General features: G+C 43.7%; 1 pseudogene; it reads right to left on the minus strand.

The window, feature by feature from the left end:
* Positions 1-21,184: 21,184 nt before the first annotated feature.
* LOC122119396 lies at positions 21,185-24,965 on the minus strand (annotated as a pseudogene).
* Positions 24,966-26,097: the final 1,132 nt, after the last annotated feature.

Raw genomic sequence — 26,097 nt, forward strand, 5'->3', positions numbered from 1 at the left:
CACTTAATATAATTTTTTCCAAGCCTTTCCATTTCCTAACAAATGGGGAAATGTCATTCTTTCTGATGGAGGCATAGAATTCCATTGTGTATATATACCACATTTTCTTGGTAAATAATGCTGCAATAAACATAGTTGTGCTGGTAGCTTTAGTGTGGTCTTTTTTTAAACATTAGGGTAAATGCCCAAAAGTGGGATTGCTGGGTCATAGGGGAGTTCTATGTGAAGTCTTTTGAGGAACCTCCATACTGCTTTCCAAAGTGGTTGAACAAGTTTACATTCCCACCAACAATGAAGTAAGGTTCCCTTCTGTCCAAATCCCCTCCAGCATCTGTTGTTGTTAGAGTTCTTGATTTTTGCCGTTCTAACTGGAGTGAGGTGATATCTCAATGTTGTTTTGATTTGTATTTCTTTTATGGCTAGGGATGTTGAACATTTCTTCATGTGTCTATTGGCCATCCTTCTTTCTTCTTCAGAGAAACTTCTCTTTAAGTCTTTCGCCCACTTATTTATTGGGCAGTTGTTTCTTTGAGGATTCGTTGTTGGGTGGTTTAAGTTTTTGAGTTCTAAGTATATTTTAGATATGAGACCCTTGTCCGTTGTATGGCAAGTAAAGATCTTGTCCCAGTCCGTGGGCTTTCTATTGATCTTGCTAGCTATGTCATTTGCCCTGCAGAAGCTCTGCAACCTTATGCAATCCCATTTGTCCAACCTTCCTTTGATTTGTTGTGTTTCCGGGTCTCTATTCAGAAAATTTCGGCCTGAGCCAAGGAGACCTAGGGTTTCTCCTATTCCATTCTTTATTGTTTTCAGAGTGTCTGCTTTGAGTTCAAGGTCTTTGATAGACTTGGAGTTGATTCTGGTGCAGGATGATATATAAGGATCTAGATTTAGTTTTCTACAAGTAGTTAACCAATTTTGCCAGCACCATTTACTGAAGAGGCTGTCTTTCTTCCATTCTATTGTTTTAGCTCCCTTATCGAAGATTAGTTGGCTATAGGTCTGTAGGTTCATTTCTGGGTTTTCAATTCTATTCCATTGGTCCTGAGGTCTGTTCTTATGCCAATACCAAGCTGTTTTGATTAGTATGACTTTATAGTAGAGTTTGAAATTTGGTATTGATATTCCTCCAGCAGTGTTCTTTCCGTTGAGGAGCGTTTTTGCTATTCGGGGTCTTTTATTGTTCCATATGAGTGTTTGGATTGCCTCTTCTATTTCCTTGAAGAATAGGGTGGAATTTTGATCGGTATCGCGTTGAATTTGTAGATAGCCTTGGGAAGTATTGCCATTTTCACGATGTTAATCTTTCCAATCCAGAAGCTTGGGAGGTTTTGCCATTTTTTAAGTTCCGTGTTGATTTCCTTTTTCAAAATTTTAAAGTTTTCATCATAGAGGCCCTTAACTTCTTTAGTTAAGTTAATTCCTAGGTATTTTATTTTTTGTGGGGCTATTACAAATGGAGTTGCTTTCCTAATTTCAGCCCCACTTTTCTCATTGTTGGCATACAGAAAATCCATTGATTTTTGGGGGTTAATTTTATACCCTGCTACTTTGCCGAAGTTTTGTATCAGCTTGAGTAATTTGGGAGTGGAGTCTATGGGATTCTTTAAATACAAGATCATGTCTTCTGCAAAGAGGGAGAGTTTTATTTCTTCTTTCCCTATTTGGATCCCCTTTATGTCTGCATCTTGTCTTATTGCTGTAGCTAGGCATACTAATACTAGATTGAAGAGAAGTGGAGAGAGTGGACAGCCTTGTCTTGTTCCTGAGTTAAGAGGAAATGGCTTTAGTTTTTCACCATTAAGTATAATGCTGGCTGTAGGTTTTTCATATACAGCCTTTATTGTATTGAGGAATGTTCCATGGATTCCTAATTTTTCCAAAACCTTCATCATAAAGGGGTGTTGGTTCTTGTCGAATGCTTTTTCTGCATCTATTGAGATAACCATGTAGTTCTTATTCTTGCTCTTGTTGATGTGATGAATAATATTAATTGATTTGCGTATATTGAACCAGCTTTGCATCCCTGAAATGAATCCTGTTTGATCGTGGTGTATGATTTTTTGGATGAATTGTTGAAGTCGGTTGGCCAAAATTTTGTTGAGAAGTTTTGCATCAATGTTCATCAAAGAAATAGGTCTATAGTTCTCTTTCTTTGATGAGTCCCTGCCTGGTTTTGGGATGAGGGTTATGATGGCTTCATAGAATGTGTTCGGTAGTGAACTTTCTCATTCAATTTCATTGAAGAGTTGGAGGAGAATTGATGTGAGCTCTGCTTTGAAGGCCTTGTAAAATTCTGCTGTAAAACCATCTGGTCCTGGACTTTTCTTAGCTGGGAGGTCTCTTATTGCTGTTTCTATTTCAATGCTTGATATGGCCCTGTTAAGATAGTTTAACTCATCTTGGTTTAGTTTTGGCATGTCAATATTTGTTCTCAAACTTACTAGCATAAAGTTTTGAGAAGTATTCCCTTATAATGTTCTGAATCTTGGTTGTTTCCGTGGTGATGTTTCCATTCTCATCTCTGAGTTTATTAATTTGGGTGTGTTCTCTTATTTTTCTGATAAGATTTGCTAAGGGTCTGTCAATTTTGTTTAGTTTTTCGAAGAACCAACTCTTTGTTTTGTTGATTCTTTCTATAGTTTTTTTGGATTCTAATTCATTTAATTCTGTTTTAATTTTGAATATTTCTTTCCGTCTACTGGATTGAGGTTTATCTTGCTGCTCTTTTTCAAGGAGGTTTAGATGTGTCATTAAATTGTTAGTTTCAGATATCTCCAATTTGTTGATGTAGGAGCTCAGAGCTATAAACTTGCCTCTGAGTACTGCCTTTGCTGTGTCCCAGAGGAGCTGGTAATTTGTGTGTTCATTTTTGTTGAATAGCATGAACATTTGAATTTCCTTTCTTATCTCTTCCATGACCCACTCATGATTCAGCAGTGTGTTGTTCAGCCTCCATGTGATACCGGACTGTCTTTGGTGGCTTTTGGTGTTGAGTTCTAATTTTATTCCGTTGTGGTCAGAGAGAATGCAAGGTATAACTTCAATGTTTCTGAATTTAGACAAGTTTGCTTTGTGGTCTAAAATGTGGTCTATTTTAGAAAACGTTCCATGTGCTGCTGAAAAAAAACGTGTATTCTGATGCTGCTGGGTGAAATGTTCGGTAGATGTCTGTTAATTCTAGTTGATCTATGCAGCTGTTTAGATCTGCGGTTTCTCTGTTGAGTTTTTGCAGAGTTGACCTATCTAGTGGGGAGAGTGGTGTGTTAAAATCCCCAACAATTAATGTCTTTGGATGTATATGGGATTTGAGAGAAAGTAGTGTTTGATAATTTTGGGTGCTCCATTGTTTGGCAAATAGATATTTAGGATTGTAATATCCTCCTGAAGGAGAGATCCTTTAATTAGTATGTAGCGACCTTCTTTATCTATTCTCACGAATTTTAATTTGAAGTCTATTTTATCTGATATTAGGATTGCAACTCCTGTCTTTTTATGGGGGCCGTTTGCTTGGTAGATTTTTCTCCAGCCTTTAACATTGAAATTGTGTTTGTTTTTATGGGCAAGATGTGACTCCTGAAAGCAGCAGATAGAAGGATCTTGTTTTTAATCCAACTAGACAGTCTATGTCGCTTAATTGGAGAGTTAAGTCCTTTAACGTTAAGAGATAGGACTGAGAGGTATTTGGGAGTTCCTGCCATGTTATCCACCTTCTTGGGCGTTGCAAAAACTGGGTTCTTCCTATGGTTCTTGGATTCAGCATTCCCTTTGTGGTCTCCCTGACTTCCTTCAACTCTTTGTTAATGGGTTCCATGAATGCCTTTAGTGATCTTTGTGTATTCTCTTCCTGCTCTCTCAATTCCTGTATTACTCTTTGATTAGCTTCCTCCCGTTCATACCATTCTTATAGTTCTCTTTGAGTGTTGTCAGCCTGTTCACTCCATTCCTGCCTTTCTCTTTGAATATTCTCAAGCTGCTCACACAAATCCTGTATCAGTTTTTGAGTAGCTTCCTCATGCTCATGATATTCCTGTATAAACCTTTGGATTGCCTCCTCTCTCTCTGTAGCACGCTCATACAGAGTCTTTTGTAGGTTTTCAGTCTTTTCCTGAATTGACCTATTGTTTTTCTCCTCTCTCTCCCTATCACGCTCATACAGAGTTCTTTGTATGTTTTCAATGTTTTCATTTATCATGTTTGTTAGCAGTGTTTGTAGAGCTATTTGGGAACTCTCCTCTGGATTATTCATTATCTGTTCTGTCCCCTGATTATCATGAGTGGGAGTGGAGATACCCGTACTTGCCATTTTTCTTGTGGTTTTCCGGCTTACTCTGCCTATTTGGGATGAAAATAACACCAGTTTTGTGCTAGAACACTAACTTAAGGCAAGTATCAACCAAAGGCTGAATTTGCACAATCAATAGTCTGCAGATACAATCTAGTTCAACAGGTACCTCTATTCAACATCAAACAACTATATATTAATGGGCTATGAACCGCAAAGAAGAATTTGGTAAACCAGAAATTATTAGGTTTAGGGAGAATTGTGGGTAAAAAATAGGAATAGTGTGTTGTGGGAAGGTACAGGAAGAGTTAACTTAACTAAGTCCTACTCTCAAAGCAGGAAATTGGTTGGATAGGATGAAAGTAGAGAGAGAGAAAGCAAGAAGAAAGAGAAAGGAATAAAACAGAGACCAGAAAAAAATAGAAAAATAAAAGTTAATAATATGCAGAATCGAGAACAAACTATTCAAAGAGCGTGAATATAATGAGAGAAAGGGAGGGATATAAAGGAGATGTGAAAAACTTAAAAATAAAAATACTTAAAATATTATATAGGTATAAAGTGGTAGTACTGCTATTAAGGAATTTAAGTCTCAGAGGTTTTGAATTGAGTAATAAATTTGTGGATTAAGTGTGTACACAATTGGGGATAGGGTCTAAGAGCCAACTACGGGTTTATGTGAGGATGTGCAGAACAACAATTAAGTCCCATAAAGAGGAACAAAAGAGAGAAAAAGGTGAGAAGGATAAGGAAGAAAGAAAAAAAAAAAGACCAGAAGTTCAGTCGAGCTAAGCAAAAAACAAAAAGAAAAAATATTTTTGTAAAAACGGAAAAAAAGAAAGAAAAACGCACACACGCATGTATCACTAAAATAAAGATTATAAGGGAAAAAAGTTTTTAGAAAACAATTTTTTTCAAAAAAGGTAAAAATTAAAAATTAAAAAAAAGTTTTAGAAAAGAAAAAAAATTTTGTAAAAGGTATAAAAAAGAAGAAGAAGAAAAAAGTTCTTTGATTTTTTTAGGAGGGTTGGGAAAAATTCTGTATCTCCCTTGTGTCTGTAATCAGCCTCTGGTTGCATTCTCTGGTCTGCTTGTGGTCCTGTGGCTTGGTTGGTTTCTTAAGTCAGTTTGTTTGGACAGGCAGAAAAATGCTCTGCTTTACCCAGGATTTTGCTATCCTCCTCCCAGGTTAGTTCAATGGGAGGGGGGTCTGCTTTCATTATCACAAAAGAGGGAGATGGCTTTTTCCTCAAGTTTGGAGATGCTGTGATGAGACTAGGTTCTGGCCTTTCAGCAAACAGTAGCTTTTCCCTGGGGCTAGTTTGTGAGAAGAAACTCACAGAGCCCAGCCTGGAGCCACTCTCAGAGTTTCTGTTTACTGATGTCGAGGCTGCTAAAGGTAGGTGCAGCCTCTGGCTCTGATTACCCAGTGAAGAAAGCCACTCCTAGGGTGGTACCCGAACTGGGTGAGTTTTCCCTGGGTGGAGCTGTGTCTGGCAGTTCATGCCGTTAAGTTCTTGTGACCTGCTAAATGACTCCTTTTATTCCAAGGCCTGAGTTGGAGCTAGCAGCTCCGCTGAGCTTTGTTGGTATCCAAGATGGAGATCTCTGGTACTGGGGGGGAGGGGTGGCCTTCCCTCCTCTGCTCTCTGCGAAGAAGTGAGGACGTCAGACTTCTACTCACGCCGAGTCTTGGTTCCTGGGTCGTGTCTGGTCTGCAAACTACAGGATGAAGATGGCTGCTCCTTGTCAGTTCTTGCTGGTGTTGAGTGGAATCCGCTCGCCGGCCGCATCTGGCTCTTTCGTCCCGGACTCTCTCTTTCAGGTATGGCGGCACGGCCACCACCACAGCGGAAGCAGCGGCCACTGCTGGCAAGAGCTCAGATCTGTCTCCTTGCCTGGATTTTCCATCTCTGGCCTAACTCTCTGTCCTGTGAAGGCACACTTGGTGTGATTCTCTGGCTTAGGACTGTTCACTGGAACTCTAATACTGCTTTCTATGCGAGAGCTTGTTGAGCCTCGAGCTTCTCCTCCGCCATCTTCCAGGAACTCCTTTGAATGCCAGTTTCTGTTACCTGCTGTAGGCTGTCTAGAAGGAAAAGGGGACAGCTGACTTTGGAACCCTTTGATTGGGACAAATTAAATACCATGTTTTCTAGGGTTTTATCTTGAAGCTGGCCATTTCCACTAACACCTGGGATTATGGGTCAAATTAGACGGACCATTTCAGCCACCAAACAATGACATTCAAAGCACCACAGGCAGAGTTCCCTAGCCAGATGGTCTCCTGCTATGAACATCATGCCTTGACTGCCTTTCTCTGGCAGCTGTTGATTCTATTCTTGCTCTCTCTAGGGTGACCACCACAGTCGAGGACATCGGGGGGAGCAGAGATTGTGATCTCACCATCCCCAGCCTGCCAACTGTGACCAGAGATGATTCCCAGCATCTGCACTGGACTCTTCGAGATTCAGAAACCCGGGATCCTTTCTCTGCAACAAGAATCTTGGGGGCCAGATATGATAGACGATCCTGGCTAGCCCCAGGGGGAGAAGAAGAGGCCCCTTCAACCAGGCCTTCAGCTCAAGGCAACCTCGTTCACACCTGTGTGGGGTATTGAGTGCCACAGAGATGGTCAGCCGCTGGACAGAGATCTTTGAGAAGATAGGCATCCCAGAGGCCCCGGAATCCAGCGAGTACATCGTGGCTCACTTCCTCGGAGCCAAAACAGTTAAGTGCAGTGGCACCAGGAGGGCGGGAAGAGGGAGGACAGAGAACTGTGGGAGAGCTACATCAGGCTTCCCCCCCCCACCAGGATGCTTACCTGTATCAGATGGGACTTTTCTGTAGTATTGTCGTAGGAAGATGCTCATTTGTTTATCCAAAAAACAGTTACAGTGTGAGCCAGGCTCCAGGGGGTCCATAGACAATGAAAGTTCCAGTGCTGGTTCCACAGTACATGAAGAAACCTTTGTTTGAGCTGCATGCTGATGCTTCATACCTGTCATCCTAGCTACTAAGAGGCTGAGATAGGAGGATAGAGGCTTAAGGCCGGGGCAGGAAAGCCTGTAAGACTGTTATGTCCAACTAACTAACAAAAAGAAAACAGCAGAAGTGGATGTGTGGCTGAAGCTGTAGTCAGTTGGCCTTGAGTAAAAAGGCTCAGGCACATCACCCAGGTTCTGAGTTCAAGGCCCAGGAGTGAGAGAAAGAAAGGAAAGAGAGAGAGCAGGGAATTACAGAGAGATAAAAAGAATAAAGGAAGGAAGAAGGAAGAACATGCAAGCCTTGGTTTGGAGTACCTGGATCAAGGAGCTAACCATTCACATCTCTGTGGGGACAGGTTCAGAGCATAAAGGCAGTATGTAGGACCAAGCCACAGACCCCTCAGCAACTTCATGACATCCAAAAGCCTGGTGGTCACCGACTGCAGAGGGAAGCAGCCTCGAGTAGACCCTTGGGCTCAGGGTGGGTCACCAGGTTTCAATCATCTCCGGCCCCAAGAAGTTTATTTTCTGGTCAGATAAGAAGGAAATGTCTAAGGGCTAGGGAGGTGTTGGGGTGATGGAGTGTCAAGAGGGGGGAGCAAGGGATAAAAAGGAAGATGAAGAGGGAGGATGATCCCTGTTCAGGTGTGTCAGGACCTCGCCTGTCAACCTAGACCATCACTGATAGAGCTTTTGACCCAGCCACATTGCAATTAAATGTCCTGGTGCCCATTGACCACCTGGCTATCATCCACCGCAGGATGCCTGTGCAGCACGACTTTGGGGACTGGGATTTCCAGGCTCAATCTGAATGTCAGATCCCCGGTGTTCATTTCTCGACCACAGAAAGAAGTAAGCATGCCTCTGGCACAGGACAGACAGGGAATGAGGGCTGGAGTCGAGTTCAGTGGTGCCCCAAGTCTTCCTAGAGTGGGCATTAGGACCCTGTGATTGCCATTCTCAGATGCAGAGGTGGGTGTCTTTGCTGGCTCAGCCTTTAGTCTAGATGGCAGATCTGAGACTCAGAGAGGGCCAACTGAAGGTGGGGAAAGGTTGGGTAGAGGCTGGTGGGAAAACTAGAGGCACTAGGCTCTGAGCATTGTTGTTTCTTTGAGGATACTCACCACCTAGGAACATTCCTGGGATGGATGAGCCCTTTTCTCCTTTCCAAGAGAGAGGGACCCTTGGCCCAGAAATCCTTTCGTTCCCACATCTTGTGGTTGAATAATTAGAACTCACCTCACTGCTCAGTATTGAGGCAGTACAGTGAGAGATCCTAAGTCTTTGATAAGGTCAGGGGATCCTCATTATGAGATTGTACTTGAATGTCCTAACTAGGTGCATGGTTAGTCCCATCTAAGACTGTCATGATGTAGGACATAGAATCTAAAGAATCAGAGCATGATGGGGCCTGTTCTGGGAGTCTTGAGTATTATGTGTTAACTTCGAGCTCCCATGTGCCCAACTGCTTCTCTTTCTTGGGTGGGTCTTTGCTAGAAGAAGCATGAAACTAGGAACTGGGTCCTATCCCTTGGCTTTGATGCTGAAAGCTAGCACAATACCATTTGAGCCACTTCCAACAGCTCCACTTCCAACTTTTTTTGGGTGTTTAATTGGAGATAGAGTTCTCATGAACTTTGCTGCCAAGGGTGGCATGCAACTACAGTCCTCAGATCTCAGTATCCTGAGGAGATAGGATGACAAGTATGGAAAATATCTTTCACTGGATGCCAGTAGCTCATGGCTGTCATCCCAGGTACTCAGGAGCTGAGATCTGAGGACCATATGTCAAAGCCAGCCGGGTCTGGAAAGACCCTGAGACTCTTGTCATCAAGGAACTGACAAAAAACCGGAAGTGGTGCTGTGGCTCTAGTAGTTGAGTGCTTCCTTTGAGCTGAAGAGATCAGGGACAGCACCCAGGCCCAGAGTTCAAGCCCCACAACAGAAAAAAGGAAGAAAGTAAGACATCTTTGCCTGCAAAGGGTGGGGGAGGTGGGGGGCAGGTAAGGGGATGCTGTAGTTGGGACACTGGGTGCTGGCATCACTGTACAGACATTTCTATGAACTCCCCAATTTTGCCCCAGTTTGAAGCCACAGCTTCAGGAGGACGTGGCCTGTAGCAAGCAGGGATTGTGTGAACGGGTGCAGGGGTGGGATTGTTGTGTCTGTATTCTCTCCATTGAAGGATGGATTTGGTTGCTGAGTGTCAGAGTCTGAAGTGAAGGTTTGTAAGAAGTTTGTGGCCTGACAAATTGGGTTTCCTCTGGGTATATAAGGGTGGCTGAAGCCGGGCGCCGCCGGTGCTCACAACTGTCATCCTAGCTACTCATAAAGCTGTAAAGACCATGGTTCAAAGCCAGCTTGGTCAAGAATGTCTGTGAGATTCGATGGCCAATGGACCACCAGAGAACAGGAAGTAGTGCTGTGGCTCAATTGGGGAGTACTCATCTTCAGCTGAAGAGCTGAGGGACAGTACCATGGCCTAGAGTTCAAACCCCATGACCAACAACAAAATAAGAGGTGACTAAGTTTTCTTTATAGCAGTGTGTATGGTAGGAAATTCTATGCTGGGTTGTGAGACATTTCAGATACGTGAGAGGCTCATTGTTTTGTCTACAGTGGGTCTGAAGTCGGGAGTGCCAGCTTCTTGGGGATAGGATGTGACCCTAATGGAGGGACTTCATGGTTCCATTCTCAGGGACTGCTGAAGCCTTGGGCTATACGTGTGTGTGTGTGTGTGTGTGTGTGTGTGTGTGTGTGTGTGTGTGTGTGTGTTTGTGTCTGTGTCTGTGTGTGTGTGTGTGTGTGTCTGTGTCTGTGTGTCTGTGTCTGTGTGTGTGTGTCTGTCTGTCTGTGTCTGTGTCTGTGTGTGTTTGGAGGTAGAAAAATTGGCCTTGAACTCAAGGCCTAGGTGTTGTTCCTGAGTTTTGTGCTCAAAGCTAGTGCTCTGACTCTTGAGCCACAGCTCCACCTCTGGCTATTTGGTGGTTCACTGTAGATAAGAGCCTCATAGACTTTTCTGCATGAGCTGGCTTTGAACAGTGATCCTCAGATAAGATATCAGCCTCCTATGTAACTAGGATGACGAACAGGAGCCACTTGAGCTGGCTTTGTGTGTGTGTGTGTGTGTGTGTGTGTGTGTGTGTGTGTGTGTGTGTGTGTGTGTGTTTAGAAGTGGGTTGTAAAAAGGAGCACCTGAATCTTTGATAACTTCTAACCGCTGTCTTTGGGGGATGAATGGGCTTTATGGCTGAGGTCTGGGGGCCTGGAAGGGTGAGACTTGAAGGGGACTCAGGACAGCTAAATTATAAGATGAAGGGATTTGTGTGCCCTGGAACTGTTCACTCCCTTGGGCCTGGTTGGTGACAGAGGGAGATTGGGAGGACCTGGGGGTGGGGCCCACAGGGGGTGGCTCTCCAGGGCAACAGGGAACATGGCCAGCTCTTAGTATGGATGTGAGCCCCGTTAGTATGGAGCATATTGGCATGGGTCAGACGTTGGGTCTTCTCATCATGACGTCTGATGGGAGAGGCCAACCCTATTTTAAATAGTGACCTGTGATCTTCAGATCTCAGCCTCCTGAGTATCTAGGATTATAGGCATGAGCCTCTGGCACCGGGCCTCTGATTATTTTCGGTATGTTAGGGTTTGAACTCAAGGCCTTAGGCTTTCCAGTCAGGTCTTCTACCACAGGAGCCAAGCTTTTCTGTGTTGGTCATTTCTGAGACAGAGACTCAATATCTGCTCAGGCTGGGCTGGATTGTGGTCCTCCTGTGACAGGAATTGGTCACCATGCCTGGTCCTCTGTAGTTGGGATGCCAGACATATAACGCCATGCTCAGTCATCGGTTAGATGGATTGTCCCAAACTCTTAATCCATGGCAGCTGATTCTTGACCACAGTTGAAGCTCTGCATTGGGCCTAAACCATCTGACCTCAGTCTCCTCACAGGACAGTTGTGAGAAAAGAAGGGATCAATACAGGGGGATCTGTGGGGCAGAACCAGGCATTGAGGGAGTGGTCATCAGATATAGTTCTTGGCAATTATGTGAGCATATGACAGGAAGATACCTGGAAAGGGCTCAGATGGGGCCTATTATTTATCGTGATGCAGGTATGGGATTATGAAGCAAAACATGAATCTCTTTCATCCTTACCCTATCCAATGAGGAAAGGGATCCTTCACTGTTGAGTTTTGTAGCTGGAGAAAATGAGGCACAGAGAAACTGGTGACCTACTCATGACCCCCAGCTGACAGGAAGCTCAGCCTGACTTCTCTGCCATGCTCCCTAGGACAATGAGTGCTATTCAGTCCACTTCTTGTGGTGGGAAGTCCACTTATTGTCAGTTGTGGGGCTTGAACTCTGGGCCTGGGTGCTGTCTCCAAGCTCCTCAGATAAAGGCTAGCACTCTACCACTTGAGCCACAGCACCACTTCCGGTTTTCTGGTGGTTCTTTGGAGATAAAAGTCTCACGGACATTCCTGCCTGGGCTGGCTATGAACCATGATCCTCATATCTCAGCCTCCTGTGTAGTTACCATTATAGGCCTGTGCTACTGGAAGCTGGCTTAAGTGTATTTCTGACTTTCTCTCTCTCTCACTCTCTCACAGGAACTGGTTGAATGGGTGTTGGAGGAGGTGGCCCAGGGTCCCCACGTGGCTGTGACTCACAGTGTCCCTCTCATTCTGGAGGTGGGCTGTGGTTTAGGAGCTGTCTCGCTAGCCTGTTGAACTAGCTCTTTGAGGTAATCCCCTCTGTGCCCGGGATAGACTGTAATGGTTATTCCTTGTCAGTCCATCTGGTGAGACCTTCCCCACTACCCTCTGCTAAGACATTTAAAGGAAAGTGGATGAGGAAGTGTTCCATTGTCCAACCGCACAGCACGATCCCGGGCCTCTGATCTTCACCGCCACCTATCTGGCCAGACCCCGATTATAAGAAAATGAATTCACTCTATGTCTACTTCCCTTTGCTGGGGTGTGTTGTTTCGGGGAGGGGGGTTCGGTGTGCAGAGGAAAGACCTGAGAACTAACATCTCCTGGGGAACATTTGTTCTTGTGACAGAGCCAAGTCATTGCTGTGGATAAGGAAGAAGCCACCATCAGACTGACCCAGAACAATGCTCAAAGGTAAGTAAGCTGTTGAAGTATCAAACCCACCCATGTCTGCTTCCCACTCACAACAAGGGGGGTGCAGTGAGGGTGGCCCGGCACTGGACCTAGAGGATTATACATGGATGGTGGCGGTCTGTTGTCAGTGGCTCTCACCCGTCATCCTGACTACTCGGAAGACTGAGGACTGATGGTTGTGACTAAGAGCCAGCCCAGGCAGGAGAGTCTGAGGGATTCTAATCTCCCATAAACCACCTCTCCCTCCACAAAAAGGCAGATGTGGTGCTGTTGCTCAAGGGTTAGAGCCTCAGCCTTGAGTCAAAGAAGCTCAGGGCATGAATCCAAAACCTAGGACTCACAAAAAAAATAAATGAATAGTGGGCACCTGTTATCTTACTACCAAAAAGGGTGGATTCAGTCTTCTCTCTGGTACTTGTAGCCAAAGGTAAGGGGCTTCCCTTGATGTTCCACTAAACCTCTCCTTCTCTCTATTATCTCTCCCGGCTTCAGTTGTGGGATAGAAGTCAGATCATCATACTTGGTGTGACCTTATGTACCCTATTATACCCACCTTCCTTGGGGTGGAGATCCTGGATGTACTCACCACTGGGAGAATGAAACACCAGAGTGATGTGGGTAGGTATCCCCGAAACCCATACTCCAATACATACACACACTCACCTAGCCAACTCAGACTAACCTTTTCCAAAGGCACTTTATCTCCTTGGATTAACTGACCTAGGAGAAGAACTTGATCCCCTGTAAATGATTATTTTAACTAGGGCTAGCTAGTTGACATGAGATAAACAAAAGCTCAAAAGAAAGGCCCTGGTGCCTGTCACCTCTGGCTCAGGATCACACCTGACAACCTGGCTACTCGAGAGGCAGAGATCTGAGGATCAAAAATGAAGCCAGCCATAAGCTGAAGTCAGTGAGACTCTACTCTCCATGGAACCACCAAAAAGCCAGAAGAGGAGCTGTGGCTCAAGTGATAGAGTACCAGCCTTGAGCACAAAAACTCAGAGAGACAGCTCCCAGACCCTCAGTTCAAGCCCACACAAAGAAATGGCCCCATTTGTTGCCCCCAGATTGCCTGGGCTTCGAGTGCCTTGTCACGGAGTTAAATACAGCACCGGTCCTTGGGTAGTATATCAGAGCCTTCAGAAAGAAATTGGATGGTGGAAACCAGGCCTTCCCCTTTGTGTGCTCTCAACCCACATCAACTGGAAGGCAGAGCATGACAATACCGGCAGCTTGCAGAGTGGAAAAGGTCCTCCTCTGCCAGGGTTTTTGGAGTGGGCTTCTTAGAGACAGCACTTGAAATGGAGTATTACTTAACAAGGAGGATCTGACAAGAAGCACAGAGAGCAAAGATGCGGTAAATAAAGGACAACATAGCAGAGTGTGTTCATTTCCAGCCAGGGCTGCTGGTGATAAACTCGGTAAATATGTGCAAGACTGTGCCGAGACAGCTCCAAGGGGTCACAGAAGAACAGCTTTCCAAGGTTGGGATTGTGTTTTAGCAGTAGTGGGCTCTCATGGCACACAGGAAACCCTAGTTTTGATTCCTAGGTTCCGCATACACAGAAAAAGCCAGAAGTCGCACCTTGGCTCAGGTGGAAGAGCGCTGACCTCAAGCAAAAGTAACTTGGGGACAGCGCCTGGGCCACGAGGTCAAGCCCCAGGACTGTCAATATAAAACAGCATTCCAGGGGACCTGGGTGACAGGTGGATGGCTATGCTCTGTAGCTCTTAGTATATCAATCCATGCATTGTGACTCCTTCTTTGACAGTGGGGATCTGGACACTCCTTCTGTCCTGAGCACTCCTGGACCCACTTATCAGCAACCCTCCCAACATTTTCCACCGGGATATGGAGCAGCTGGCCCCAGAAATTCTCAGGTACTGGTTGGGTTCTGCGGGGGGATACAGGGCAGGCTGCCGAACTCCTAGTGGGTCTGATCTGCCCCGGAAGACCAGGCCATCCAGAGGAGGTGGATGGGATCTTAGAGAGGGGTAGTGATATGAAGGGGGCCCTTTAATACCCATGGCCCTACCCCAATTCTGAGCCTTTATTTGCCATGCCTGAGGGAGGCAGAGGAGTGTTTAGGTGATAGTGTTTAGAGGAGAATGAGTTGGAAATTCTAAGGAATGAGAAACCATAAGTCCCACTCTGGTGGCTCACACCTGTCATCCTGGCTACTTGGGAGGCTGAGATCCAGAGGATCTTGTTTCCCAGCCCACTGCCCAATCCCATCTGCCAGGATTTTGACTGGGCACTCAGAGCTGCAGCTAATATGGAATGAATGAAAAAGACAACAGTGAAATGGAAGACCTCCCTAAAGAGCTTAGAGAAAGAGTCATAGATAGGAAATTGCTTGGAATATGGTCTTCCCTCCATGAGGCCTCTCCATTCACTAGCTAGCATTCCTGGGCTGGAGTGCCCTCTTTGTGGCTCCACCCTTGGTCATGTAGACAATTCCTATATTGCCAATGTGACATCAAAAGCTTATGTTTCCAGGGACATTGGAGGGGACAGTAAGAGGTAGCTACCTATTACTTACACACAAACTTCTTAGGCTGTCTAAAGAAATGAAGTCTGGTCATTTGTAGCATTGTGTTGGCAAATTCACCATCTATGGATGGGAGTGCACCTTAATCCTAGTGGAGCTAGAAGTGTCATACAAACGGATTACCCTGAAGCTTTGAGCAGAGCTAGCTGTTGCTGCTGGCTTCTCGACTATTATGTCTTTGAAGTACCAAGAAAATGATGAAAACATCAGCACATCAAAGCAATTCTCAGTGTTCTTTTGCCCCAAGAGTTCCAAAATAAGTTTCCAGCAATAGTTTTGCAAAACTTTCGCTGCTTTGTCCCCAGGAGAGACGTCACCTGCCCAAAGTGCCTATTGGACCTGGACATCATCTTAGAAACCAGCTCATCTTGGCTTGTTTGTGGGCTTTCGAGGTGGGGGGGGGGGTGGGAAGTTGATATCCCCAGACCTTACGTCTTTTATCGAGGCATTATCTCTTATTATAATGGCCTCTTTTCTTTTCAGTGAATATCAAGTGTTGTCCTGAATACTGGGTACAAAGCTGTGAATAGAATGAGGTACTTTCATCATGGGGCTTATTTATTGCTGCAAAGCCTAATGCATCATAAATAAGTGGAGATTATGCCAAACTGTTTGATTTCACAATTGAGGGATGTGTAGCTTATACACAAAGCCCAAAAAACAAACAGCTTTAATGTTGTTTCTCTCTCTTTTTGGTGGTAGTAAGACTTGAACTTTGGGATTGGCTCTGTCCCTGTGCTCTTCAGCTGAGGGTGAGAACTCTATTTGGTTTTCTGGTGATTATTTGGAGATAAGAATCGCAGGGAGGGCTGGGAAGGTGGCTCAGTGGTAGAGAGCTCTCCTTGCATGCTTGAGGCCCTGCGTTTGATTCTTCAGCACCACATAAGCAGAAAAAAATCCAGAAGTGGCGCTGTGGCTCAAGTGGTAGAGTGCTAGCCTTGAGCTGAAGAGCTGAGGGACAGCACCCAGGCCCAGAATTCAGGCCCCACGACCCGACCCCCACCCCAAAATAAAAAAGAATCGCAGGGAGTTTCCTGCCCATGCTGGTTTTGAATTGTGATCCTCAGATCAGCCTCCTCAGTAGCTAGGTTTACAGGTGTGAACCACTGGTGCCTGGCTAATGTTGCTTCTTACATGCTCACCTTTGGTGCCAACTACCTCCATGAGTCAAATCTCGAAGTGTCAAATTGAGAACTATCTTGAACTTTGAGAAGTTATAGGGAAATAAAAAATTCAGAGATATATGCCACAGGTTAGGGAGTCATAGTTGGATTTGAATGTTTTGTCTCCCTTTGGGTGAATGCTTCCTCTTCAAAGATTTAACACTTTTCTCAAAAACAAAACCAAAAAAATGGGATGGATATACTTAAGCCATATCTTGTCTTGAAAGCCTTCTTGTTTTGAAATTATTTTAAACTCAAAGAAGAGTTGCAAAGAGTAGTGAGAGTTCCCACATACTTCTTCACTGCTTTTTTTCTATGAACATACTATTAACATCTTATATAACCACTCTCATTTACTGATTCTAAGACATTCACATTTGCACAATATTATCAAGCTCCCGATGTTATTTGAATTGTATCATATCCCTCTCTAATGTCTTTGTGTATGTGTTCTTGTATTAAAGTACTGATAGCCACAAAAAGGGGTCGGAAATAATTTTTTCCTTACCTGAAAAGGAAGAGGCATGGGACATAGTGCTAACACTGTGTAAGCGTGGAGACTGCACATTTTGGAAATGGTTACAAGCCTTATTAAAAGAACTATCTAATTAATAAAAGTTGTCACCCTGGTCAATTGTCCTGGGCCACTGCCTCAAATGTTGCCTTAAAAACCAGCTGGACACCCGCCTATCAAGCCTATGCCACATATCTTTAACCAGTCTTAGTAGAAATTTGCAACCCAGAAAAATGTGTGATAATCCTTTTGAGCCGGTGAGGGACCCTGCTGCTGCTTCTACCCACCCTTCTGGATAAAGTTCAAGGACGGCCTGATAGTCATATGGAAGGAAATCTATGTTGTCATCCTGACCATGTTGACCATAGTGACAGTGGACTGGACTCCTGCCTGACTCCATCACCTCTGACTGCTTCCCAGTGGAAAGCTGCTTTGGATCTGCTGAAACTGAGTCTGTGGCATATTATTTCAGTGATATCCAGTAACTCTCTCTATTCCCACAGTAGATATTGAGGGCAAGGATGATATCACTGGCTTGCCTCAGGCACTTCAAGGATTAGGAAACTAGAAATCCACTCTACAATCAAAGCCTTGCTTGGTTCGGGTGTGGTAAAAGACCGCTTCCAACAATGGCTATAAAGGAGAGATCTTTATCAATGGAGGTAGTAAGAGGAATGAAACTCACCCTAGCTATTAGAATTAAAAATCTAACAAAATTCTCCACCCAAGGGATGCCTTGAGGCAGTTCTGGTAATCTGGTTCCTCAAGCCAAAGAAACAAAATGGGCCCAAAAGCCACAAAGAAACTCAGAGAAAGAAAGAGTGTAGTAAAGAAAGCATTAGAAAGGAATTGAAAAAAAAACTCCTCTGGATTAAAAAAAAAAGTATATAAAAATAAGGATTGTCTTAAAATGTTTGTCACAGTGAAAAGGGGAAGAAGACAAACCCCAGAAAGTTTAAGTATGTAATAAATGGTAGGAGTATGTCTTAAAAATGAAGCTTATGAGTAAGTTGGTATGAAATTAAGCTAGCTTTCATATACATAGAGTCAGGATGGGTGAACTGATGTGGAACTATTTTTTATGTTTATCTGTATGGTAGGGAGGAAGGATATGCTCACTTCAATCTAGATGCTGGTTTAGCTAATTAGAGCAGCCAGGTAGACTCATTGTGAGAGGGGATTCTCTTAAATTTACCAGGACTGAATGACTCCTTCCCTTTGCCCTTTTGCGCTCCCATTGCATTCTCTATTCCAAAGGGTTTATGCCCTGTGAAATGATGTTTGGCAGACCATCCTTCTTGTGTCCTCGCTTAAAAACTGCAATGTTGACATAGATGACTGCTCCAGTCTTTACAGGCACTGCAGACTGTTCAACAGGAACTCCATTCCCAATTTCAGGCACTCCTGCAGGCAGCCCCTGTAGTTGGCCATAATTACTGACCATGAGACACTGTGTGGGTCATATGACATCAAAAACAAACTATCTCTCCTCAGTGGAAAGGACCTTATACTGCTATCCTAACAGCTCCAACCACTGTCAAGGTGAATGGGATCTGGTCCTGGATCCATGCTTCACCACTTAAGGTGGCCCGGCTACCAGAAGAGACAAATGGATGGTGTATAAGGACCCTGAAAAGCCTCTCAAGCTAAGACTTATCTCATCATAATTTTTGATTTATGCTTCTGTGCTCTAAATGCTATTAACTACCACTGGCAGTTTAGAATCAAAGAGACAAGGGGACAGTTTTCTTACTTCTGCTATTGTAATGTCCCAGATTGTAGCAATTTAATTTTACCAACCAACTCAACTTGTGGAATATGACAAAATGCTTCAGGCATCTTGATGTCACACCCCTTCTCCTACTATGTTCTGGTGCAATGGAAGCCTATGGTCATACATTAATCCAACCTTGGCCTCTTGGATTTTGATAACAGCAGTTCCCCAATTAAATCTTTATACCAAAAGTGAAAATTTTCAGAGATTGTTATCCCACCTCTTAACCAACAGGACAGATTTTATTCCTATACTGTTAGGGTCTGGTTACCTCTGTTGGAGGAGCAGCTTTTTCTGGAGGTGCTGTAAGACATAGTTTAAAACTAGCTCAGGAATTTGAGGAGAGGGTCGATGAGGATAGTCATGCCTCTTCAGTGTCTCTGGCATGCATACAAAGACAACTGAACTCTCTAGCGGGGGTGGCCTTGCAGAATTATAGGGCACTAGACCTTCTCACAGCTTCCAAAGAGGCAACCTATGTTTTTCTAAGGGAAGAGTGCTGATACTGTGTAAATGAATCACAGCTGGAGAAGAAAACATAAAGGTTCTAGATAAACTGTGTGAAGGACTCCACCAGCACCCATCCACTAAACTAGATCTAGTATGGGTTCAAAGCCTTTTGGCCTGGTGGCTAGTATCCCTAGCCACCAGCAATTATACTATTTCTTCTACTTGTTATTACTGGTTCCTGTGTGGTTAACTCTTTGATATCACTTATTGAAAAAATAATTGGGACTGTCAAGCTGATGGCCCTTCGGGCCCAGTACAGCCTCCTGAGTCAGGAAGAAGAGTCAAGAATTTGACTCAGTTACAAAAAGAAGGGGGAATGTAAGGATCCCTTAGGATAAAAGACCCCAAGACCAAGCAAGGACACTGAGTCAGGATATTAACCTCTTATGGGGAACTGAGGAATGCAATAATCTCTTGCTTGAAACTGAGGAATGAAATAACAGGAAACTGCTATTGTAAAAGTCCCTTGTTTGAAAAAAAAAAGTTGATGTTATCATATTAATAGAACTTTGCAGCTTGTACCAGCTTGTGTTTTTTGCCTTCATTAGCCTAGGCTGTGTCCATGTTTAGGGTCATAGTGTTAGCTCCCAAGTCTACACTGTGTCCCTGGCAAGACAACTTCTGTAGCACCTAACAAACTTCTTTAATCTCTAAGCCCGCTTTGATGGACTCATTCTCAGACCCTGTAAGAATTGAAATAACAGTGATTAAGTTGTCTTAGACACTAATGAGGGGAATTTGTTTTAAGGATATCTCAGGTAACCTCAAAGTAAGAATAGAGTAGGAGCAGACCTAAAATCTAGAAGTAGCCATGAACATCCATTGGCAACCTGGGAATGATTGTCTCCTGAACCCACATACCTATTTCAGCATTCTCACTGTTAGGAAAATGGAGGAAAACAGAAAAGGAATAGGCCAGACTCGATGATCAACAGGTGAGGACTGTTTATTGCCAGCAAGGTGCACAGACCTTTCAGGTTTGGAGGTTGTTCGAGGGACTATATTTTGGCTGGACTTATATAGGGCTTGTTTTCACAAGGAAGCAGAAAATAAAAAGTGGCTTATGCTCTCTTAGGCCACAAGGAGACGTCCTTGACCAGGCCCACAAGTTGAATGTTCTACTCTGGATGAAGGGCTATTGTCCCCTGGGGACCAAGTGTTATATCCTTGGCCAGGCACTGATTGGAACCTGCCTGCTGACAGGCATGTGGCCACGCCTGTTTTCTTATACCTGGTGTCTTACTTGAGCTGGAGGAATTAGGCAGGAGTCAATCTTTCACACCCTCAATTCAGGCTTTCACTGAGCTGGATGCAGAGAAAAACAAGCACAAAGCCACTGGTAACAACCAAAAACCAGCCCTGCTTCTATTCTCTGCAAACATTCTCCAGGAAATATTGCCACACCATGCAGAACAATTCCTACCAGATCTGCTGAGTTTCTGCTAGGCCCAAAAGTCGGGTTCCCTTTCCATTTTACTTTTCATTTTCAGTCTTTTTCTCTTGTTTGTTTTTCTATGAGATCTCTTTTATTTGTATTCACACACACACACACACACACACACACACATTTGTGAAAATACTTTACAGAGAAGTTACAATTACATGAGTACATGAGCAAGGTAATGAGTACATTTCTTATTAGGGATGGTAAGAGGAAACAAAGTGGGAGGCAACAATGCTTGATAAGAAATGTACCCATTACCTTTTATTTGTATTTTGTGACAAGTGATCTTATTTTTCCCTGTTACTGCTTCCAACACATGCTGCCCTAGGTCCAATTGAACACTCTACCACAATGCCTGGACCTCTGCTGTAACAGCTTCACCTAGTCCTATAATTGAATCCCAGGAGGCTGGGAATATGTCTCAGTGATAGAATGCTTCCCTAGCATGCATGAATTCATGGTTTCGATTCCTCAGCAACACATAAGCAGAAAACACCAGAAGTGGTGCTGTGGCTCAAGTGGTACAGTACTAGCCTTGAGTAAAATAAGTTCAGGGGCAGTGCAAAGGTCCTGAGTTCAAGCCCCAGGACTGGCACAAAAAAGGAAAAAGACTTGAACCCCAGGGCCTCTGATGTCACATTTAGAAGGCATGTTTTCTTCCTACATTGTCTGTCATGTGTATCTACAGCTTTCTCTAACAAAGGTTTTTCATTGAAACTACAGTTGCTTACATCTCAGGCTTAGGATCTGATATAGGGATTGATCTCTGGGCAACAAGGCTGGTTGAAATGCAAGACATTTCCTTAGCACAATTCAAGGGCCTACTCTACTTGTTTTAGTGTTCTGGGAAAGTTTTCTAAAGCAGTTTTGAAAGCTTGAAGAAAGAAAGCACAAAGCTCATTGCTGGTCTCATTAACTATTGGGTGAAAACTCCTGAAGAGTGGTGGGAGGTGGGGATGTCTTCCTGCTTGGCCCATAGTAGCACGGCATGCAGCTCTTCTGCAATCAAGCATATTTTTACTGATCATATGTGGACATGCCAGCTCATCCTGGTAGTCTCCAGGTAGCATTCCTTAGGCACCAGGAACTCCATGTAATGAAGTTCAGGGAGTTTACACAGTGCAGAGAAGAGGCACTTGAGGGTGCAGGCTGACAGCAGGTTAGCAAGGAACTTGAGCTCCTAGAGATAGTGGCAGGAACACAGGCCCAGGATCATCATGACCACATAGCTATGGGTAATAGCACACTCCACTGGGATCCACACCCGCACTATCTGGGCAACCTGTTGCCGAAGCTTGAGGAAAGTAGAGGGATATAAATGAAGCAGATTGTGTCTACTGAGGTGCAACACATCCAGCTGGGAAGCATGGATACAGTCTGCCAAGAAGTTCATGTCCACATGGTTCAGAGCACAATTGGCCAGGTCCAGCATTCTCAATCATGTCCTGAAGGGGCAGTAGAACATGGAGTAATCAGCACAAATCAGAGGAGTTCCATGTGAGCAACAATGGATGTGAGCAATCCATCTGCTTGTCTGTCACAGAGAACAAAGACTACACCTTGCAGGGCAAGTCTTGTTCTTACCTGACTGCATGGAGTCTGTGAAAATAGTTTTGACACATGGTGCTACATGAAATGCAAATGTCTGTGTCCATAAATATGGTTCACTGGGATGCAGCCTGGCTCCCTTGCTTTCACACAGTCTACAGCTGCTGGGCTTGCTGTGTGGTTCAGAATTAACCTGAACCAATGAAACCTTTGTCTTCATCTCACCTAAATGGCAGATTTTATCAACAACCATTTTCATATGAAAGGAGTTATGTACATGATCTTGGAGAGAACATCCACTCTGAGAGCTTGCTACAGGGGAAATGAGGCATTAGTAAGAAAAAAGAGCCATTATTCTAACAATAGAAGAATCCATTACTGTAGAACCAGGAAGGGAAAGCCAGACATCCCCAACTGAGGCACCATATCCACAATCCAATAATTCTGATTTAGATAGTGTTGGCAGCAAGCATCAGCAAAGGGTCAGCTGGACCCTGTCTCTGACTGAGTCCCTCACTGTCTGTTTGTGCATGCCCCTCTTGATATCATAGCTGCAAATGGGTGAAACTATTAGCTAAGGCCTTATGAGAATCCTGCTTGTGGAGGAGACCAGGCATTCCCCCAATTCCCATGAATGATCTTGGGTTAATATCTGCTCAGAAAGGCCAGGGTGATACTGCAGTCCCACAGTCAGCTGACAACAACCTCATGTCACCCAGCTGAGCCAGATTTCTATACCTGACCTGAGATAATGCCAGTCACACAGTGTTGGGAACTTTTTTTGCACCACAATAGACAACTACAGGAGTCACTATAGTTAGCTCTGCCTTATAAAGCAACATTCTAGACCCATTAGTTAGCATGTTCTTTTCACAGAGACCTCTCCCTCTCCCTTCCCCCTCCCGCTTTCCCTCTCTGTCCTGCTCTTCTTGCTTTCCCCCACTCTTCCTCCTATCTATGCTAGGGATTACAGCCAGGGTTTTTCATGTGCTAGTCAAACACTGTAGCATCAAGGCACATTTTAGCCCTTATTTTTCTTTCTTTCTTTCTTTCTTTCTTTCTTTCTTTCTTTCTTTCTTTCTTTCTTTCTTTCTTTCTTTCTTTCTTTCTTTCTTTCTTTCTTTCTTTCTTCCTTCCTTCCTTCCTTCCTTCCTTCCTTCCTTCCTTCCTTCCTTCCTTCTTTCTTTCTTTCTTTCTTTCTTTCTTTCTTTCTTTCTTTCTTTCTTTCTTTCTTTCTTTCTTTCTTTCTTTCTTTCTTTCTTCCTCTCTCTCTCTCTCTTTGTCTGTCTCTTTCTCTCTTTCTTTACTTATTTTGAAGACCAAGACACCATTCAAACTCAGTATCTGATGCTTTTGCTCACTGGCTGGTACTCTAATATTTGAGCTACACTTTCAACCCCCAGACCTTGTTTTTTGAGGCAGTCTCCCTATGTTATCCAGGCTGGACTTGAACTCACTTTCCTTCTTCCTCAGGCTTCTTAGTGTTGGGATTGCAAGCCTGGTTTTGATGTCTACCTTACACATTGTCTCTTTCTAACTAGAAGCAGTCCCCTGAGGTCCCTCACTATTCTGGATCACTCCTGGTCCTCTAACTTCTTTATTTCTCTTTTGTGCTCTCTTATGTGCAGCTCCAGAGAGCATTGAGCTTGGGGCTTTGTGAATAAGCTGTTCTTCTACCTATCACTCAGTGCCCCTACAGCCTGTGAAGCCAAGGACCAGAGTGCTTGACCCATCCCTCTTCCTTTCAGTCTCTGAGACTCACCCTAGGAGAAGCTGGATCTTCCCTGTCAGCATGGAGAGGGCCACACTCAGCTCTATCAGGTAAGTCATGTGACTGAGCTCTCAGGAGATGGAGCCAAGGAGGCAGTCTTCACGCTTAGAAGTTGGGACAGAAGTGAAGGGTGTGTCAAAGGCCTTGATGGGGAGGATGAGTGAAGTCAGATGAGGGAATCCCACCTGGGCTAACAACTGCTGCACATGCCAGCATGTAGCCGCACATTGTGGGCCACTTCCAGCTTGCACAGCTAACCTGTCCTGGCTAGGCTTAACACCTGCAGCAGCTACCCAGGGCTCAAGCTGTCTTCCCTGAATGAGGGGCAGTGCATCTGCAGAGCAGCCATACCTGCTGATTTCAGGGCCTGCACCACTATCTCAAAGTTGCTTTCAATGACAAAGAAATAAATGAGGACTTCAATAGGTCACCTGACTGCACAGGGCTCTGCCTGTAGTTGGCAGCATATTCTAGCCAGGAGCTCAGTGTGGCCCCACTTTCCCAGAGCCCTTCCACAAGGGCATTGCTGTACCTGCACATCCCGGATACCCATAAGGTCAGATCTCTGCAGCTAATGAATCCTTTTAAAGAATTATTTAAGAAGGATTTTTTCCTTTGTTTTATTTAGAAAAGAATATTTTAAAGGTTCATTCCCTGGAAAACACTTCCCCAGTTTTAAATGCCAAGACAAATAGTTGGGTTCCACATGAGAGTGCCATTAAGATACTAGAACTCTATGTACTTTTCAGGGATACAATGAATTTTGGGATGACTCAATGTTTTAGGTATCCATGATTCTAACACTAGATACATTTCTACTTTCTCAAAACTTACTGAGAAGAGATTTTGATTCCAAGAGACTTTGAATAATAGTATGAAGTCTTTCATAACTCGGCATCAACTCTTCATTTTATGAACTTATTTTCCTAATATAATTTGTGAAGCTTTATAGTTAATTATTTTCTCCAAAGTCACAAAATCATTTTTTGAAGATTTTCTAATAGTGATAAAGCTTTGCAACTGAAAGGTCAATATAATCCTTTTTGTCAACTATAATCAAGAATCTCTTGAAATTATTTTTGAATGTTAAATTCCTCCAAAGCCTATACTTGAATGGAATAGCTTCTATCCTGAGTGTATGAATTGTGTGTGCTATGGAAAAGTTCCATTTATCCCATTAATATGTGGAGGATATTTCACAGGGAGGAGATCCAGATAGTACTTACCCACTTTGGTCTCATCTCTGTACGCTGTGCGTTTGGACAAATTTCAACTTTGTTCATGGCTCATTTAACTTCTGTAGATCCTATGATGAAGATACTCCTTTTTTTGGGGGGGGGGTCTGGTTGTGGGGCCTGAACTCGGCCTGGGCACTGTCCCTCAGCTCTTCAGCTCAAGGCTAGCATTCTACCACTTGAGCCACAGCGCCAATTCCGGCTTTTTTCTTTTTGCTTATTTTATGCTGAGGAATTGAACCCAGGGCCTCAGGCATGCCAGGCAAGCACTCTACCCCTGAGCCAACTTCCCAGCCTGATGAAGATACTCTTAAATTTAATTTTTTTTCTAAAATATATCAGAAGCCTGTAAGTATTCCTCAATACATCTTGTATTCCCACAACTTATGCAATCCCTTCCTTTGATACAAAAGTCCTTCCTCTAATTAATATTAGCTAACTCCAATAGTATAGTATAAATAATTACTCAGGTTGAGGAGAGAAAGTTGTTCTATAAGTGAAATAAATACTTAGTTTTCTCAAATTTTATCATTTTTTAACCTCTGAAAAACTCTAGAGATCCTAACTAAAAGCAGCTTTCATTTACACACACGAGAAAAGAGGTTAATTAATCTATTATACACTAAGAACAATGATCCTCTGAGAGAAAAAACCATGGCATTTTTAATTATGGCTGTTATTATTATTTTAAGAACTTTTGTATCCCTTTTTATCCAAAGAAAAAAGATTAGATACTATTCTTAAACAGACCAAGTTTCATTACCAAGAAAGCTAAAAGAAAACCTAAATAATGTGAGAAAATAACTATATATTATAGATTTTAACCTCAGAGAATATATGAAGAACTCCTCAATCAAGTAACACAAAAGGAAATTCACTTTAAAATAGTTGTGGAACTTGAACAAACATTTCTTCAAAGCAGAGAGATAAATCACCACTAAGCAACCCCAATGTTGCTAGGAAAATGCCATCAAAATCACAGGAAGATACTGCTTCATGCCTTCTACAATGATTGTGACTTTTAAAAAAAATACAGAAAATGGGCTGGGAATGTGGCTTAGTTGTAGAGTGCTTGCCTAGCATGCATGAAGCCCTGGGTTCAATTCCTCAGTACCACATAAACTGAAAGAGCTGGAACTGATGCTGTTGCTAAAGTGGTAGAGCAAAAGAAGCTCAGGAA

The sequence above is a fragment of the Dipodomys spectabilis genome, unplaced genomic scaffold (assembly GCF_019054845.1).
Source record: "Dipodomys spectabilis isolate Male_0828 unplaced genomic scaffold, ASM1905484v1 ptg000166l, whole genome shotgun sequence".
Classification (NCBI taxonomy): Eukaryota; Metazoa; Chordata; class Mammalia; order Rodentia; family Heteromyidae; genus Dipodomys; species Dipodomys spectabilis.